This window comes from Panthera pardus, unplaced genomic scaffold, assembly GCF_024362965.1.
Source record: "Panthera pardus isolate Hobbes unplaced genomic scaffold, ASM2436296v1 HiC_scaffold_24, whole genome shotgun sequence".
Classification (NCBI taxonomy): domain Eukaryota; kingdom Metazoa; phylum Chordata; class Mammalia; order Carnivora; family Felidae; genus Panthera; species Panthera pardus.
Window position 1 is genome coordinate 62,167,932 of NW_026526810.1, and position 20,345 is coordinate 62,188,276.

Sequence of the window (20,345 nt, forward strand, 5' to 3'; positions counted from 1 at the left end):
GCCCGCGTTGTCAGGGAGCCGGCGGAGGGGCGGGGCTTCCAGCTCCCCGGCGCCCGGGCTCCTCGGCGCCCGCCGCAGCCCCTCCGGCCATTGTTCCGCGGCGGCCGGATGCTGGGGTATGCTGACCCCCGGCCTGGCCTCCGGGCGTTCCTCTCGGAACACGGGGCCACCGCCACCTCCTCGCAGGCCTCCGGCTCGGAGAGGGCTTGGGATCGCGAGATGGGCGCGGAGCTGACAGCGTCCTCCGACCCCGCCCGGGAGTCGAGGTCACCCTCCGAGCGCGGATCGGGGCCCTCGGGCGGCTAGGAATGGAGGAACTGTGTGCGGTGCGCCGAGGCCCGCAGCTCGGGGGCGGGTGGGGCCCCGCTCTCCCCGCGGGCTCGCTGGCGGACCACCTTCCCTGCCTGGTGGTGGCGACGCCATCGCGGGAGGACTTGAGGCGCCCGTGCCCTCTGGCGGCTGCGTTGTGCCTCACACCTCTCCGCACCCGCGTCCTGCCTGCGCTAAGCGGGGCCTCCTGTTCCGCGGGGTGGACCCCTTGTGTCCACCAGACGCCCGCGAGCTCTTAAAAGGCTGGCCCGTGTGCTTCCCGTGAGTCCGCAAGGCCCGGCTGGGGAGGGGCAGTAGGAACCGGGAAGGCTGGACGACCCCAGCAGCAGCTTTCTTTTTCCATCCTTGTCTCTTTTTCTCCGTTTGCCCCCCTTCTGCCTCTGCCCTTAACGCCCAAGCCCCAGATCATCCTAGAAAACTCAATGGTGAGATCAGAAAATGGGGTGGACTTTGAGATCCACAGCGAGTAACAAAATCAGAGTGGTAATACGATAAAAAGGGAAAGGGGACCTCCCTGCTTGTGGAAAGCAGCCTTGGGTTCAGCTTGTTTTCTCCCTTCTGCATTCCTATCAGTCACCATTTCCTGAGGGCAATGGGGACAAGTGGCAGGTCATTGAACACCATTAATCTTTCATTGGAAGGGGGACCAGGCAAAAGCCAGAAGACTACTGTCTAGATCCCCTTCTCTCCCTCCTTGCCCCATAATTTACTCTCTTAATTTCTACCTGTATTCTTCAGAGCGTCACCATTCTCAGGGAAACAAAGGGATATTCTAGTCAAGATTTATTTCTTAAACGTTCTTAAGATTGAATAGCTCACTTTTACCTATTAAAAAAATTTAAAAACCGTTTTCAGATTTATCGAGATGACACTGACATCAGTGTTTAAGGTGTACAATGTGATTGATGTGGGGAAACAAAGGCAAAGAAATGCAGATAAATTTCCTTCTAACCTGCACCCCATTGACAAATACTTGAGACAAGGAGAGTAAGACATTCTTCCAGGAACTCCCTACTGTCTTAAAATTAATGCTTTGTTAGAGCGGAAAACAACCTTAACTTGACAATAGCTAGGCTTCCAGGATGCTCTGAGCCTTCTTCAGCATGGTGAAAATCCCTTTGGAAAGTTCCCCTTACCTTTACCTCCCCCAACTCCCAAGTATATAATCAGTAACCCCTCACAATCCCAGTGCAGCTCTTCAGTCTACAGTCCTGTCCCCTGCTTTAATAAAGCCACCTTCGTGCATGAAGATGTCTAAAAATTTACTTTTTTTTTTTTTTTTTAGAGAGAGAGAGAGAGAAGGAGGGGGAGGGGCAGAGGGAGAAGGAGAGAGAAAATCTCAAGCAGGCTCCCTGGCCAGTGCAGAGTCAGAGCCTGACATGGGGCTTCATCCCTTTATGGTGAGACCATGACCTGAGCCAAAATCAAGAGTTGGATGCTTAACAGGCTAAGCCACCCAGGTGCCCATAAGAATTATTCTTGGCTGTTGGCTCTGCACCTCAACATTTCCACATCGCGATGATAAGATACAGGTGTATCTTCTACCTCCTATTTAAGGGAGAGCAGGTTTCTATATATCTTGTGTTTTCCAGAATAGTTAAAATATTTTTGCAATTTCTTGTTCTTCAATTCAGGCAATTCATTAAATGTATAGTTACATATAATTTACTTTTTATGCCTTTAATATTTTATCATAAATTATCTGTAACCATACCAGAAGGAGTTATGAAGCTTGGGACACAGACCTATATAGCAATAATAATTGTATGCAAATTACTATGTCATTAAATTGTACATATAATCAGTGATGTGCAAAGTTTTGATACGAATTTCTTTTTTTTTTTTTTAATGTTTATTTCTGAGAGAGAGAGAGAGAGAGAGACAGAGCATGAGCAGGGGAGGGGCAGAGAGAGAGGGAGACACAGAATCCGAAGCAGGTTCCAGGCTCTGAGTTGTCAACACAGAGCCCGATGCAGGGCTTGAACCCATGAACTGTGAGATCATGACCTGAGCCAAAGTCACATACTCAACTAACTGAGCCACCCAGGCGCCCTGATACTAATTTCTAATTCTATGGAATTGATGGAAAACCCTTAGGCAATGGGTCTGGTGTGGATATCTCTTCTCTCATCATTTGTTTTGTTCACCTTGTATGTCTCTTGCAATGTTCTTGCTCCTTGCTGCTCTCCGACATGTTATTACTTCATTGTCTCTGATTTCTTATCACTGATTGCAGAGCAATCTCAGTGTTTGTGGACATTTCATACTTCTGTCCTTTTTTTGTAAACTCTTTGATTAAAGGGTTGTAGTGGACATGTTAGTCTTTTCTCCCCATTTCTCCTAGTCCTTTTCACCCAGTCAGTGACTGATTTGGAATGGGCATGTGGCTGTGGACAATGAGACAGGAATGAAAATCTGAGGAGCTTCTGGGAAGTTTCCTTACTCTTTCTGAAAATGCCTTACAAATTAACACTCTTTTTTTATCCTCTGGATGTTTCTGAATGTGACACCTATATGACTACTGGAGCCATCTTGCAACTATCTGAAGATCAAACATCACTTAGGGTAACACAGTGGTGGGATGCAAAGAATCTGGATCTTTGATGACAGAATGCAGCCTCTGAACAAACCAAATTGAAGTCTGAAGTACTTCTGGACTTCCTGTTATATGAGATAATAAATTTCTTTGCTCATTAAGCCAGTTGAAGTCAGAGATTCTGCTGTGTACAAAAAACTGCTGTTACTGGTTTTCTGTTGCTGTATAACACATTGCCTTAAAATTAGCAGCTTATAACAGCCTCTGTTGTCACAGTTTATCCAGGTCAGAAGTCAGAATTTCCAAATGAATGGGAATAGCTACTGAGTCCCCTTAGCTAGGTCCTCTGCTTTGGGTCTCACAAGGCTGAAGTCAATGAGTTGCAAGGGCCATGTTCTCTTCTGGTGGCTTGACTAGGCAAAGATCTGCTTCCAAGCCCCCTCAGTTGTTGGCAGAATTCATTTCCTTGAGGCTGGAGAATTTATGGTAATTTGATTTTTACTGCCAGCACCAGAGAGAGCCTAACTTCCAGACTCTCTTTTACAGGGCTCAGTTGATTGGGTCAGGCCCATCCAGGATGATACTACTTTTGATTAACTCGAAGTCAACTAATTAGGGACCAGGCATGTGGCTACATATATATAATGTGAGTTGTATTATTTATTAATACAGATAACATTTGCAGATATTTGCAGGTATTTGCAAATACATATGCTTGCAGATAACATTTGGCGTTTGTGTTGATTTCTCAATCCCTTGGAATTACTTCATGCATAGTATACTTAGCATATTTGACCCTTGGGTGGGGACTTCATGCCAAAGAACTTGTGGTCTTTCTCTCTGACATGTGAGGGTACAGTGAGAAGGCTGACATCTGCAAGCCAGGAAGAAAGCCCTCACTGTAAACGGACCATGATCTCAGACTTCCAGCCTTCAAAGCTGTGAGAAAATAAATTTCTGTTTTTCAAGCCACCCATGGTATTTTGTCAGCTGACTGAGACACTATCACTATGCTATCATTGTTTAGGTCAAATCTGTTTAAATGTAGAAATACAGAGTACCACAGAGGCCGGAGATATGAAGGGTGCCTGAAGTAGTCTGGAATGATTCTGGACCTTTGCAAACTTTCTAAATGGCGGGTAAAAGCTACTGAATCTGCTTGTGTCTGGGGGCAATTGTACAACTGAGAGTCCTTTGAGTTAAATTCCATGCAGATTACAATGTTTATTAAAGGCAAGTAATAAAAATGTCCAACTTGAAGCTTAAATAAATATTACCAAAACTCGAAAGTAACCACAGCAATTGTTTAAAACTTGGATTCATTGGATATTTTTTTTGGAGGAGTATTTCATCACTGGCATTGTTCAGAATTGCTGATGCATTGTGATAGTGAAACGCTGACTGATTTCGAGGCACTTTTAGTGCCCTGCACCTGGCTGGGGCTGACCCCATCATTAACTTGCACTTGGTACCCTGCTGACTCCATGATCTGTTAGGTGCTTGTTTCATAGGTTGGAAACCACTGGTCTAGCTTGGGAGACCAGGAAGATTTGGGGTTGACATATTTATTGGGAGGCACCATCCAGATCCAGGCATTGTCTAGTGGGCTTTTAAAAATGTGGATTTGGAGCTCAGGGATGGAGATAAAGATTTTGGAGAAGTCTGTGCATGTGGTAGAGAAATCAAAATCAGGAGTGTGTTTCCTATATACTTTTGGGATGTATTTCTATTTGTTTCAGAGGTGCCTTAAATCAGGAGGGAATTCTCCTGACAAACCATCATGTCTGCTTTCAATTTAATGAAAAAATGTTTATTGATAATCCCTTTATACCAGACACCATACGAAGTGCTGGAAACACACACACACACACACACACACACACACACACACACAGGCATTGACACGCACATGTGTGCATGCACACACACACAAGGTGAGTTGGGCACAGTCTCTATTATGGTTGTGGAACTTGAATTCCACCTTCTTCATTCCATCTTATTCTTGAGTCAGGACCATTGGTCCATTTTATCAAATCTCAATAGGCAAGGAGCTCATTTAATACCAAGCCAGATTCTTTTTTTGGGAGCCGAGAGACCAGACTTCTCCTTGGTAGGGATAGCACAGTTTTTACGCCTTCATTCTAGGTTCACCCAGGATGTCCTTGGGGGAATTAGAGATTGGGGGGGGGGGGGAAATCACAGTTAAACTTCAGCATATTCAAAAATACTCAAGATAAGATTGAGATGAGAAAAAAAGTTTTGTTTGCTTTTTTTTAAAGTTTATGTTGAGAGAGACTGAGAGCCAGGGAGGGACAGAGAGAGGGAGAGAAAGAATCCCAAGCAGGTTCCACACTGTCAGTGCAGAGCCTGACGTGAGGCATTTGACTCATGAACCACGAGATCATGACCTGAGCCAAAACCAAGAGTAGGAAGCTAAAACCAACTGGGTCACCCAGACTCCCTGAGAAAAAAAAAGGGGGGGGGAGTTTACTGCATAAGGGCACGTGTGAGCAAAGGGAAAAGGCAATTTCATCTCTGTGGCCCTGAGCATACCATAGTGCTGAATACACCTAAGTTTAATAAGTATTTTCTGGTGTTGGAGAGTCTCAGATTTAAAAAAAAAGCTCACACAATAGCTGATACAGATCTCAGATGTCCTCTTTTCCTCTGTGAGTCCCTCACATCTAGGGGCCTGGAATAATGGCTATTGATCACTGTATCTGAGCGACTGCTCTGAGATCTGCATTCACAGTGCACTTCACAGAATGGTAGGCTGCTAAATAAAAGAATGTCTTTGGTATTTACAAAGACAACACTACTGTCTGAGCTATCTTTTACAGCTTGGGTATTAGATTTGTGCTGATCCTTCTTAGGAATAATGGTAGGGATCTGAGTTGCCAGAGTGAGATCAGCACAGAATAAACAGCCTTGAATTTGGCACCACAATATAGTTTATGGGACTGTTGTTCAGTAAGTCCTTTGCTTGGGACACACGCCCACCCACTGTTCCCATATCCCCTGTCTAAATTTTAGTTTCTCTGCAGTCATTCCCTCCTCCCTCTTTGTCCTGAGCCTTCCTCCTTTCTGGGGGCAACCAAAGAGTTCTGCTTCCTGCCTTTTTCTGTTCCTCTCAGAAATTCCATTTAAGTTCTGATGAAAGATCCAAGAACAAGCAATGAAGTGTGGGAGAGAACTAGCTTAGGGACTGTGTGTGGAGGCAGGGAGGCGTGGGGGTGCAAAGAGGCAAAGCAGAGCATGTGTTCAGGTATTAGTCATGTCCACAGGGCCTCACACAGTGCCTGGGGCTTTGTCATTGTTGGCTAAATGCAAAGTCACACTTACTGCGTTTTCATGCCATATTTCACAAATTCGCTTTTGGGCTCACAATCAGAACACACAGAATAGGGTCTAAACAAGATAAAAGAATCAGAACCAGGGAAAAGATAAGTGAGATTAACAAGATACGATATTCATTTCCTCTTGTCAGTTTTAAAACAGACTTTATTGAGGTGTATTTTACACTGTAATTTTTTCCTTATCTTTTTATTTTGAAACAATTATCAAGTCACTTGAAGTTTCAAAAACATTACAGAGAAGTCCACATACCCTTCTCTCAGTTTCCCCCAGGGGTTACAACTTATGTGACTAGAGTACAATATCAAAATTAGGGAATTGGCATTGATAGAATGTGTGTGTGTAGTTCTATGCCATTATATCCCATGTGTACATTGGGGTAGCAGTCACAACAATCAAGATGCAGAACTACTCTGTCATCACAAAGATCTCTGTTGTTTACTTTTGTTCCTTTTTTTTTTTTTTTTTTTTTAATTTTAGAATGAGAGAGAGACAGACAATCTTAAGCAGTTTCTATGCTCACTGTGGAGCCTGACGTGGGCCTCCCACGGCCCTGGGATCATGACCCGAGCTGAAATCAAGAGTCAGACACTCGGGGCGCCTGGGTGGCTTGGTCGGATGAGCGTCCGACTTCGGCTCAGGTCACGATCTCACGGTCCGTGAGTTCGAGCCCCGCGTTGGGCTCTGTGCTGACAGCTCAGAGCCTGGAGCCTGCTTCAGATTCTGTGTCTCCCTCTCTCTCTGCCCCTCCCCCGTTCATGCTCTGTCTCTCTCTGTCTCAAAAATAAATAAACGTTAAAAAAAAAATTAAAAAAAAAAAAAAAAAGAGTCAGACACTCAACCCACTGGGCCACCCAGCTGCCCCTCCCTTCTGTTACTTCTCTAGAGTTACACCTACCCCTCTCCTCCCCACCATCTCTCATTCTTGGCAACCACTAATCTGTTTTCCATCACTGCAATTTTGTCACACTGAGAATATTATATAAGTGGAATCCTACAGCATGTGACTTTTTTAAAAAAACTTTTCAGATTCGCATTTTTTACTTAGCATAGTGCTCTTGTGATCCATCCAAGTTATGTGTTTCACTATTTCATTCCTATTTATTGCTGATTAGTATCCTTGCAGTGGAAGTAGCACAGTTTATTGTACCATTCACCTATTGAGGGACATTTTGGGTGTTTCCAGCCTTTGGGTATTACAAATAAAGCTGCAATGACCATTCATGTACAGATTTTTGTGTAGAAGTCAAATTTCACTTCTCTGGCATAAATGCCTAGGAGTGTGATTGCTGGGTTGTATGGTAATTGCATGTTTAGTTTTTTAAGAAACTGGCAAACTATGGCCACCCATTTTACAGTTATACAAACAACGTATGGGAGATTCAGATATCCCACATTCTGAATAGCATTTGGTGTTGTCACTACTTTAAAATTTTTAGCTCTTTTAATAGGTGTGTGATTACATCTCATTTTGGTTTTAATTTGCATTCCTATAGTGGCTAATGATGCTGAACATCATTTTTGTCATTGGTTTTTAATCTTTCTTCAAAGACTTCTTCTTAACCATGGTACCAACTGAGACCACATGTTAGTGTTCATGTTTGGTCCTAATTAATATCCTTCCTCCTTTTACTCTCTGTGGGAGGGTGCTTGTTTTTTTGTAAAAGTCTCTGTGTTCCCCTGTGCTCTAGCATTACCCAGGGTGAACACTAATAAGGCTGTACAGGGCAAAGTGTTTTGTTTAAAACATTTTTTTTTTTTAACATTTATTTATTATTGAGAGACAGAGAGACACAGAGCATGAGCATGGGAGGGGCAGAGAGAGAGGGAGACACAGAATCCAAAGCAGGCTCCAGGCTCTGAGCTGTCAGCACAGAGCCCGACGCGGGGCTTGAACCCACAAACTGCAAGATCATGACTTGAGCCGAAGTCATGACGCGCAACCGACTGAGCCACCCAGGTGCCCCAGGACAAAGTGTTTTTTTTTTTTTTTTTTTTTTTTTTAAAGCCCTGGGTTTGGAGATGTTGTCTGTAGGTGACAAAAATGCTACAGTAAAGTCATTTGTTCATGTTCTGAATACATTATCTGTAGGAATGTTTTTACTCTATAACTGAATATCTAGGGCATAAGTTGGCCTTGGTCAGAAACTTTGTCATATAATACTTAGGAGTCAGGCTCTAGAATCAAACCAATATAGATTTTATTTATTTTATTTAATTAAAATTTTTTTAATTTAAAATTTTTATTTATTTATTTATTTATTTATTTATTTATTTAGAGAGCAAGCAAGACTGGGAGGGGCAGAGAGAGAGAGGGAGAGAGAATCCCAAGCAGGCACCATGCTGTCAGTGCAAAGCCCAATGCAGGGCTTGATCTCACAAACTGTGAGATCATGATCTGAGCCAAAACAAAGATCAGGATGCTTAACTGACTGAGCCACCCAGATGCTCCAAACCAGTGTAGATTTTAATTCCTGGTTTTGCTACCTCTGAACTTTGTAATCTTGGACAAGTTATTTAAACTACCTAAGCATTAGTTTTCTCTTATACAATATGAGGATAATAATGGCAATTACCTTACAGGGTTTTTATGAAGACCATATGGTTTCAGTTATCCGTTGTTGTGTTATATGTTATCCCAAAGCTTAGTGGTTTCAAATGAGAATTATTTAATACTTCTCATGAGTCTGTGGGTTGACTGGTGCTATAGACTGAATGTTTGTGTTCTTCCCAAAATTCATATGTTGAAGCTCTGAAGCCCAATGTAATGGTGTTAGGAGATGGGGCCTTTGAAAGGTGATTGGGTCATGAGGGTGGAACCTTCAGGAGTGGGATCAATGCCCTCGTAAACGAGGACCCGAAGAGCTCTCTTGCCCACCCCCCCCATCCCACTATGTGAGGACACAGTGAGAAGATGGCTGTCTGGGACCCAGGGAGCAGGTTTCCTCCAGACACCGAAACTGCCAGTGATTTGATCTTGGACTTCCCAGCCTCCAGAACTGTTCCATCACTTTAGCTTTCCTTTTTTTATGACATATTTTTTCTTTCCTAAAAAGTCCAGGCCAATTATCTCTTATTTATTTATTGATTGATTGATTGATTGATTGATTTGAGAGAGAGAGTGAGTGAGAGTGAGAGAGAGCCCATGCGCACATACACATGCACACATGTGAGCTGGGGCGTGGCAGAAGGAGAGAGAATCCTAAGCAGGCTCTGGGCACAGTGCCCAGGTGCCCTCAGGCCAATCATCTTATAAAATACTTATTTCTTCATGCTGCCATATCACTGTTTTTCTTTCTCCTGTTTTCCCTATATGCATGACTGGTGGTTTAGAGACCTGGTTAGATTCAGCTTAAACAATTTTGGCAAGAATAAATTATACTTGATGTATTTGATATTGCATTGCCTATGGAAACAATAATGCTAGCTTGTTCTATCTACCACCAGTGAGAGTTAAGGTGGTCAACACCAGATCACTCCACTGAATGGCACATATTTTCACCTTTGCAATTAGTAACAAATCTATGTGGTTTTATATTATTGTTGCATGACAAAACAACTCAAAACTGAGTGGCTTAAAATAATGATTTGTTTAGCTCAAGATTCTGAGGGTTGGCAAATATTTATTTATTTATTATTTAAAAACATTTACATCCAACTTAGTTAGCATATGGTGCAATAATGATTTCCGGAGTATAATCCAGTGATTCATCCCCTACATATAACCCCTAGTGCTCATCCCAGCAAGTGTCCTCCTTAATGTTCCTTGCCCATTTAGTCCATCTCCCCACCCACAACCACTCCAGCAACCCTCAGTATTGTTCTCAGTATTTAAGAGTCTCTTATGTTTTGTCTCCGTCCCTGTTTTTATATTGTTTTTGCTTCCCTTCCTTTATTTTCATCTCTTTTGTATCTTAAATTCCACATATGAGGGAAGTCATATGATATTTGTCTTTCTCTGACTGACTAATTTCACTTAGCATAATACCCTCCAGTTCCAGTCACATAGTTGCAAATGGCAAGATTTCATTCTTTTTGATTGCTGAGTAATATTCCATTGTATATATTTACCACATCTTCTTTATCCATTCATCCATCAATGGACATTGGGCTCTTTCCATACTTTGGCTATTGTTGATAGTGCTGCTATAAACATGGGGGTGCATATGTCCCTTCGAAACATCACATCTGTATCCTGTGGATAAATGCCTAGTAGTGCAATTGCTGGGTAGTAGGGTAGTTCTATTTTTAGTTTTTTGAGGAACCTCCATACTGTTTTCCAGAGTGGCTGCACCAGTTTGCATTCTGAGGGTTGGCAATTTAAGCTGAGTTTACAGGGTGGTTCTGCATTCAGCTGGACTTCCTCATGCATCTGCGGTCAACTGTGGATTGGCTAGGTGGCTTTGCTCCTGAGTGTTGATTCACTGTTGCCTGTGGCACGTTGAATCTCCTCAGCAGGCTAGTCTGGGCTTATTCTCATGATGATGGTAAGGTTCTAAGAGAGCAAGTAGAAGTGAGTGACATCTAGGTTAGGAACTGACACTGTCCCTTCTTCCGTATTCCATAGGTCAAAACAAATCACAAGGCCAGTTGAGATTCATAGGGTAGAGAAAAATAGGCTCCATCTCTTGAGAGGGGAGCTATAAAATCACGTTGTAAGAGACATGGCTAGAGAGGGGAGGAGAATTGAGACCATTATTTACAATCAGACTATCACAGGCATCATGTTTCCTACCAATCTTTCCTGATGATTTTGGCATCCATTGATGATTCCCACCTGCGTCAATTATCCCATTGTGGTGACAAAAGGGTGATTTCTTTTTCTTTTTTTTCTCTCTCTCTTTTTATTTTATTTATTAATTTTTTTAATGTTTATTTATTTTTGAGAGAGAGAGGCAGACTGCAAGCAGGGAAGGGGCAGAGAGAGAGGGAGAGATGGACTCAGAAGCAGGCTCTAGGCTCTGAGCTGTCAGCACAGCCTGATGAGGGGCTCGAACCCATGAACTGTGAGATCATGACCGGAGGCAAAATCAGATGCTTAACTGACTGAGCCAGCCAGGTGTCCCATCTCTCTCTTTTTATTGAAGTATAGTTGGAACACAATGCTACAAAAAGGGTGATTTCTTAATTCAGTCATTTGTCTATATTTCCAGGTAGCATTCATCTGTAAAAAGAAACTTCCTCAACACCAAAAAACAAAAACAAAAACAACAATGGGCAGAGGACCTGAATAAACATTATTTCCAAAGAAGACATACAGATGGCCAACAGACACATGGAGAGATGCTCAACATCAGGGAAATGCAAATCAAAACCATAATGAGATATCACCTCATACCTGTTAGAATGCCTCGTATCAAAAAGGTAAGAGGGGGGCCTGGGTGGCTCAGCTGGTTAAATGACTAACTCTTGATTTTGGCTCAGGTCAGGATCTCATGGTTTGTGGGTTCGAGATCTGTCTTGGGCTCTGCACTGACAGCCAGGAGTCTGCTTGAGATTCTCTCTGTCTACCCCTCCCTTGCTCTCTCTCTCAAAATAAATAAATAAACATTAGCAAAAAAGAAATAACAGGTGTTGGTAAGGATGTGGGAAAAGAAGGAACACTTGTGCACTGCTGGTGGGAATGTACATTGGTGCAGTCGCTGTGGAAAACTGTATGGAGGTTCCTTAAAAAACTAAAAATAGGAATACCATATAATCCAGTACTTTCACTACTGGGTATTTACCCAAAGAAAGTTAAAACACTAATTGGGAAAGGTTTATGTGTCCCTATGTTTATTGCAGCATTATTTACAATAGCCAAGATATGGAAACAACCTAAGTATCCACTGATAGGTGAATGGATAAAGATGTCTCTCTCTCTCTCTGTCTCTCTCTCTGTCTCTCTCTCTGTCTCTCTCTCTGTCTCTCTCTCTCTCTCTCACACACACACACACACACACATATATACACCCCACTGGAATATTATGCAGCTATAAAAAGGATGAGATTATCCTATTTGTGACAACATAGATGGATAGAGAGCATTATACTAAGTAAAATAAGTTAGGCTGATAAAGACAAATACCTTGTGATTTCACTTCTATGTAGAATCTAAAAAAAACAAAAAACAAAAAACAAAAAAAGAAAGAAATGATGAACAAAGAAACAAACAAAAAATAAACAAAAAACAAAAAACCCCCAGATTCTTAAATACAGTGAACAAAATGATGGTTGCTAGAGGGGAGGGATGGGGGAGATGGGCAAAATAGGTGAAGGAGATTGGAAGATACAGGTTTCCAGTCATGGAATGAATAAGTCATGGGAATAAAAGGCACAACATACGAAATATAGTCAATGATATTGTAGTAGTGTTGTGTGTGACAGGTGATAGTTACACTCGTGACCATAGCATAATGTATAAAATTGCTAAATTACTATTGTACACCTAAAATTAATGTAACATTGTGTCAACTATACTCAAATAAAAAGATTTTAAAAAAAGAGTAACTACAACATGCACACACACACACAATCTTCCTTTATTCTTATTTTCTTTTTTATTATAGGCAACATTTTCATAATTGTATAAAAATATATGCTCATAAAAACTCAGTGCAGAAATGTGCAAAATAGGAACAAAAAATCTGCAGTCCTACTTTCTAGAGGGACCCATTATTACAATTTTGTACATATTGCCTCATATATACAAAAATACATATAATATATATAATATATAATATATACATTATGTACATAATATATATTTGCATAACACTTAGATTTCAGATGTTTTTGAAATAGCATAATAAATACCTTACACTAGTAAAAATACTAATATTTGAAAACAGAATGAAGTGGCAAAACACTTTCCCAAAACTTTCTTCCTCTTATAATCTTAGTTTTCCTTAGAAATATGTATTATAAATCCAGCATGACCAATCACCACTTCCATATCCAGTTAGCCAAATCCCATTTAAATCTTGTCACTGTCCTTGGATTACAGTATATCATCCTGAATTTGGCCTCTAGTTACTACTCAATTTGCTCACTCCTATCATCCCCAACTCATTCTTTCTGCCTCAGTTATGCCAATTTCTTTCAGTTCCTTGAATTCACTACACCCTTCTTGGCTCCTGGTCTCTGAACATCTGGTTGCCTCTCCTGAAGCACTTCCCTCCTCACCAACCCCCCCCAGCCCAGTCTATGTCCGACAACAACTTGTTCACGCTTCAGCATCAGCTCAGATAGTACTTTCTCAGAGAAGCCTCTGACTCCCAAACTGGCTTATGTTCTCTGTATTGTGTCCTATAGTGCTTGAGAGTAATTTAATGCTTCTTTTCATTGTCAGACTATAAGTGCCAAGAGGACACAATAACTGTGTCCCCATTGCCCATCATTGGATCCTCAGGGCTGGCATAGCATTTGGCACATTATGGGTACTCAATAAATGGTTACTTAATGAAAAAAAAATGGGTTTTAGAATACTAGAAACCTATCACAATCCTATTTCTAGCCATTCCCTCTGCCCCTTCCTAGCCATTTAGTTCCTAAACACACTGCAGTGGACCCTGTCGGTGCTCTGCCTAGATCCTCTTGGACTCCTTAGTGAAACATTTTTAAATGTTTTTTAATAGCCAGCACCGGCAACTCTCTTAGAAGGACTGTCTTGGGCTATTACAACTGCTTCCCCCCCACCCCCAGCCTTTTATTTTCACAATAAAAACCCTCTCTATATAGTGTATACAAAGGGATGATTCTATATATATATATATATATATATATATATATATATATATATATATACACATTGTGAAATGGCTACTTGATTACCGCAATCAAATCAATTAACATATCCATTATCTCACAAAGTTAGCTTATTTTTTAAAGGATTTTTTTAAAACTTTTTTTTTAACGTTTATTTATTTTTGAGACGGAGAGAGACAGAGCTTGAGCAGGGGAGGGTCAAAGAGAGAGGGAGACACAGAATCTGAAACAGGTTCTGGGCTCTGAGCTGTCAGCACAGAGCCCGACGTGGGGCTCGAACTCACTGACTACAAGATCATGACCTGAGCCGAAGTCAGATGCTTAACCGACTGAGCCACCCAGGCACCCCTAAAGGATTTTATTTTAAATAATCTCTACACCCAACATGGGGCTCCAACTCACAATCCTGAGATCAAGAATCACATGCTCTACTGAGCCAGCCAGGCACCCCCAGCTTTTCTTTTTGTAGCAAATTTCAAGTATATAATATAGTACTATTAACTATAGCCACCGTGCTGTACATTATATCCCCAGAACTTATTCATCTTAAAAATTTTTTAACGTTTATTATTTTTTGAGATATGTAGAGAGACAAAGCATGAGTGGGGGAAGGGCAGAGACTGAGACACACACACATACAGAATCTGAAGCAGGCTCCAGGCTCTGAGCTGTGAGCACAGAGCCCAATGCAGGCCTGGAACCCCTGGACCGCAAGATCATGACCTGAGCCGAAGTAGGACGATTAACCGACTAAGCCACCCAGGCGCCCCAACTTATTCATCTTATAAATGAAATTTTGTACCCTTGACCAACCTCTTCCCATCTCTCTGGTCTCCAAACCTTAGCAACCACCATTCTATTCTCTGGTTCTATGAATTCAGCTTTTTTAAGTTTCACATATAAGTGAGATTTCACAGCATTTGCCTTTCTGTATCTGGCTTATTTCACTTAGTGTAACTTCTGGGTATACAGCCAAAGGAAATGAGATCAGTATTAGAGCTGCTTTGCTCAGGCAAAGGCCAAAGGAAGTGACTGGGGGTTTACATTCCTCCTCACCAACGCCCCCAGTTCTTAGTCACTGCAGAAGTATGAGAACTCAACTCCTTTGACTCCAGTTGGGAAAGAGTCTAAACTGTGAGCAATCATCTACATTCCAGAAGTCCCCTGCAGGATCTGGCTGGACTTTGCATGAGATTGCACTCTTTCTTGGCTTTCTCCCCGCCTTGTCCAGCTTCCCCTGACTAGTTTTGGGAATATTTCTTTCTTTTCTTTTTCTTTCTTTCTCTCTTTTTTTTTTTTTTTTTTTTTTTTTTTTGCAGGAACTCAGGAAATACTGCTCCAGTGAGTCATTTTTTTTTGAAATTTAACTTTCTGAGAAACTGACATATAACATTGTGTTAGTTTTAAATGTACAACATAATTTAATTGTATTTTTAAGCAGTTGAGGTATAATTGGCATATAACATTAGTTTCAGGGGTACAACATCATGATTTGATATTTGTATATATTATGAAATGATCACCATGATAAGCTTAGTTGACATCCATCAACACACGTAGTTACAAGGTTTTTTCTTGTGATGAGATCTACTTTTTTTAAAGATCTCTTTTAAGATTTACCCTCTTAGCAATATTCAAATATACACCATGGTATAGTAAACTATAGTCACCATGCTGTACATTATATTCCCAGGACTTATTTTTATTTTTTTAATGTTTATTTATTTATTTTTGAAAGAGAGAGAGAGAGAGAGAGCAAGAAGCTAGGGGCAGAGAGAAAGGGAGAGAGAGAGTATTCCAAGCAGTGTCACAGTCAGCGCAGAGCCTCTCACGAGGCTCGAACCCATGAACTGAGATCAAGAGTCAAACACTTGTCTGACTGAGCCACCAAGGTGCCTGAAGACTTTTTAATCTTATAACCAGAAGTTTGAACTTTTTGACCACCCTCGCCCATTTTCCCACCCCTCCTTTCCTCTAGCAACCAATAATATGTTGTCTATATCAATGAGTCCTATTTTTTTTTGATATTCCACATATAAATAAGATCATACAGTATTTGTTTTTCTGTCAGACTCATTTCACTTAGCAAAATGCCCTTGAAGTCCATCCATGTTGTCAACTAGTGGTAAGATTTCCTTTTTCTCCTTCTCCTTCTTCTTTTTTTAAAAATAGGCTCCATGCCCAGCGTGGACCCCAACATGGGGCTTGAACTCACAACTCTACGATCAAGAACTGAGCTGAGATCAAGAGTTGGATGCTCAACTGATGGAGCCATTCAGGTGCCCCCAAATTTTCTTCTTTTTTAATAGCTGAATAATATTCCTGTGTGTGTGTGTGTGTGTGTGTGTGTGTGTGTGTGTCTATATATGTCACATTTTCTTTATTCATTCATCCATCAGTGGACACAGGTTGTTTTCATGTCTTGGATATTGTAAACTATGCTGCAGTGGACACCAAGTGTGGATATCTTTTTGAGATAGTGATTTCTTTTCCTTCAGATAAGTATCTAGAAGGGGAATTGCTGGATCCTATGATAATTCTGTTTTTAATCTCTTGAGGAAACTTTATACTATTTTCCATAATGATTGCGCTAATTTACACTCCCACCATGAGTGCATAAGAATTCCCTTTACATCCTCGTTAACACTTGGGGAGCATTTTCTCGATAAATCACCTGAATATGAATCTTTATCTCAGTCTGCTGCTATAAATCCTGACCTAAGACTCACAACAAACTTGCTTCTGACTCAGGGCACTTAACTTTGCTTTGGCTACCTTCCTTCCTTTACTAGGTCTCTACTTATTTTATTTTATTAAAAATGTTTTTTTATTTTTGAAAGTTTATTTTATTTTTTTAACCTTTATTTGTGTGTGAGAGAGAGAGAGAGAGAGAGAGAGAGAGAGAGAGACTGAGAGTGAGTGGGGGAGGGGCAGAGAGAGAGGGAGACACAGAATCCAAAGCAGCCTCCAGGCACTGAGCTGTCAGTACAGAGTCGGATGTGGGGCTAGAACTCGTGAACTGTGAGATCATGACCTGAGCCGAATTCAGATGCTTAACTGACAGAGCCACCCAGGAATTCAGAAAGTTTATTTATTTCGAGAGAGAGAGAGAGACGGGGTGAGTGGGTGGGGGGAGAGGGGTCGAGAGAGAGGGGTCGAGAGCGGTCCCAAGCAGGTTCAGCACTGTCAGTGCAGAGCCCAATGCAGGGCTCAAACTCATGAAATGTGAGATCATAACCTGAGCTGAAAGCAAGAGTCAGATGCTTAACCAGTTCAGCCACCCAGGTACCCATCACTAGATCTCTATTTAAATGCTATCCCCTCAAAGAGACCTGCCTGAACCCCAGATATAAAATAGCACCACTCCTTCCTTCCCATCCTGCCCCTCTTGCCTTCCATCTCAGTAACTTGTTTTGTTTTTCTTTCACAGTAGTATTCTCTAAAGTATATATTTATCTTTTTGTTTGCCATTTCCCTGTTTCCTTGGCGTCTGCCTCCATGAGTGCAGGGACTTTGTTTTCTTTTGCTATTGCTGCTCTAGAACAGAATACCTAGCGGGACTTAAAAATCACTGGGATGAATTATTACTCTTTTTATTACAGCAGGGAAATGTAGTAGTGGAAACTTGGGGTCAAAGGAATGAAATAAAATTCCACTATTAAAACTTACATTTTCTTGAAAGTTGTATATAATGTTTAGAACTACTCATATCTTTTTTTTTTTTTTTGGTTACTTTTTTTTTCATTTTGCAACTATTTGTCAGAAATGAATATTTTAATTAGCGTTGCATGGCCCCCCTGTAGGAACCTCAAAGACTAGTGTCATTTTCCAAGTTCTCCCTGAGACCTTAACTCCATGTTAGATGATACAAATGAAAAAAATTTGCAATGGAATGAATATGAAATGGTAGTTGTAGTTCTCGTTTCTTGCAATCTAGCTCTGTAGGCTTGACCATCAGGCGCTGCCTATAAAATGAAGGCTGGGCTGGATCAGTAATTATCAAACTCTTGTGTGCTTTCAGGTAGATGAAAATTTCCTGGCTCATCCTGAGAGATTTTAATTCAGGAGGTCTGGGGTGGGCCTCAGAATCTGCATTTTCCCATAATTACAACAGGTAACTTAAGAATAGATATAGTCTGGGAACGCCTGGGTGGCTCAGTTGGTTAAGCGTCCGACTTCAGCTCAGGTCATGTTCTCACAGTTCATAGTTTGAGCCCTGCGTTGGGCTCTGTGCTGACAACAGCTCTGTGCTGTTGTAATTATGGGCTCTCCTCAGAGCCTAGAGCCTGCTTCAGATTCTGTGTCTCCCTCTCTCTTTCTGCCCCTCCCCTGCTCACGCGCTCTCTCTCTCTCAGAAATAAACATAAAAAAAAAAAAAAAGAATATAGTCTGTATACCATACTTACAGAAAACTGGGGGAAATGCTCCTTTATTATGTCAATCATTCCACAAGCTTTTTAAAAAATGTTTATTTTTGAGAGAGAGAGAGAGAGAGAGCGAGCGAGCATGTGCCTGCACAGGTCAGGGAGGAGCAAAGAGAAAGGGAGACAGGGGATCCAAAGCAGCCACAGTGTGCTGTCACAGCAGAGCCTGATATGGGGTTTGAGCTCACAAACTGTGAAATCATGACCTAAGCCAAAATGAAGAGTCAGTCACTTAGCCGGCTGAGTCACCCGGGTGCCCCACATTCCACAAACTTTTATTGGGCATCTACTATGTACTCTGCTGTGTGTTGTAGATTCTGGAGATACAACCATGAAAAAAGAAGACTAATCTCTGCTCTCCTGGAGAAGAGAGAGAGAAAGAGAGAGAGGCCATGAATGAGAGGAGACACAGACAAAAACCATAAAAAAATGTATCTGGGGCATCTGGGTGGCTCAGTCGGTTGAGTGTCAGACCGACACTCAGGTCATGATCCCAGGGTGTGGAATTGAATCAGGCTCCATGCTGAGTGTGGTATCTCCTTAGGATTCTCTCTCTCTCCCCCACCCCAACTCTGCCACTCTTCCCCACTCATGCTCTCTCTGTCTCTGAAAACAATTTAATATATATATATGTGTGTGTGTGTGTGTGTGTGTGTGTGTGTGTGTGTGTGTGGTATGTTATATGTTATATATGTGTGTATGTGTGTGTGTGAGTGTGTGTGTGTATATATATATATATATATATATAAATATATATATATATATATTTATATATATATATATACACATGCACTAAAGAGAAAACAAGTGAGGATGGGGCATAGAGTGCTCAACAGGTTGGGGTGGTGGTGACTGGGGTTATAATCAGGCAAGACCCACTGAGATGGTGACATTTGAGGAGAGGGAGTTAATGATGTTGCTATCTGGGAGAAGGGCATTCCAAATAGAGGGAAGTGCAGGTGTAAAAGGCTCTGACAAGGGAGGCTACCTGCATGCTGGAGGGGGGCAAGGAGTGCAGCGATGGGGGGAGTAATAGGAAATGTGGTGGGGGAGATCCTGAAAGGTCAGGTCACATAGGGCCTTGCAGGTCATTTTATAGTCTTAAGTTTTACTCTGAGCAGAATCAGAAGCCAATGGACGGTTTTAGGTAGAGAAGAGACATTGTTTGTTCTACTCTTAAAAAAAATTCAGTCCACAACGGGGGTGAGGGTGGAAATAGGCAGGTGCTAAGTACTTTATATTTTAGCTAGTTGAACTCTCATGACAAAGAGCTTTTAAAAAAGTTTTTATTTTAAAGTTTATTTATTTATTTTTAGAGAGAGCACAAGTGGGGAAGAGACAGAGAGAGAGGGAGAGAGAAAAATCCCAAGCAACGTGGGGCTTGAATTTTGGAACCTCAAGATCATGATCTGAGCCTTAGTTGGACACTTAACCGACTGAGCCACTTAGGATCCCCAAATATGATTTTCTTTTATTAAAAATTTTTTAAAAAAACTTAAAAAATGTTTATTTAATTTGAGAGACAGAGAGAGAAAGAGAGAGAGAGAGGCAGAGAGAGGAGAGAGAGAATTCTAAGCAGGCTCCACATCATTAGCACAGATCCTAACTTGGGGCTTGAACTCAAAAACCATGAGATCATTATTTTGGCCAAAATCAACAGTCAGATGCTCAACTGACTAATCCACCCAGGCGCCCCTCACAACAAAGAGCTTTTAACATTCTATTACTCATGGGTTGTCTGACTCAGTGAAATATTTACAAATTAATTTTATTCAGTTCTTTGTCCTTCCTACTATTACTGTTTATGTAACTTATTCATTCTCAAACATTTATAATTTTCTTGCCTTTTTAAGGTAGGGAGTGTGGTAGGATGGGAGGTGGGAGGGTCATTCCTTCTTCCCTCCTGACATCTCCTTCCTTGTGGATGGACATATACTCACCCAACATTGTGGGGG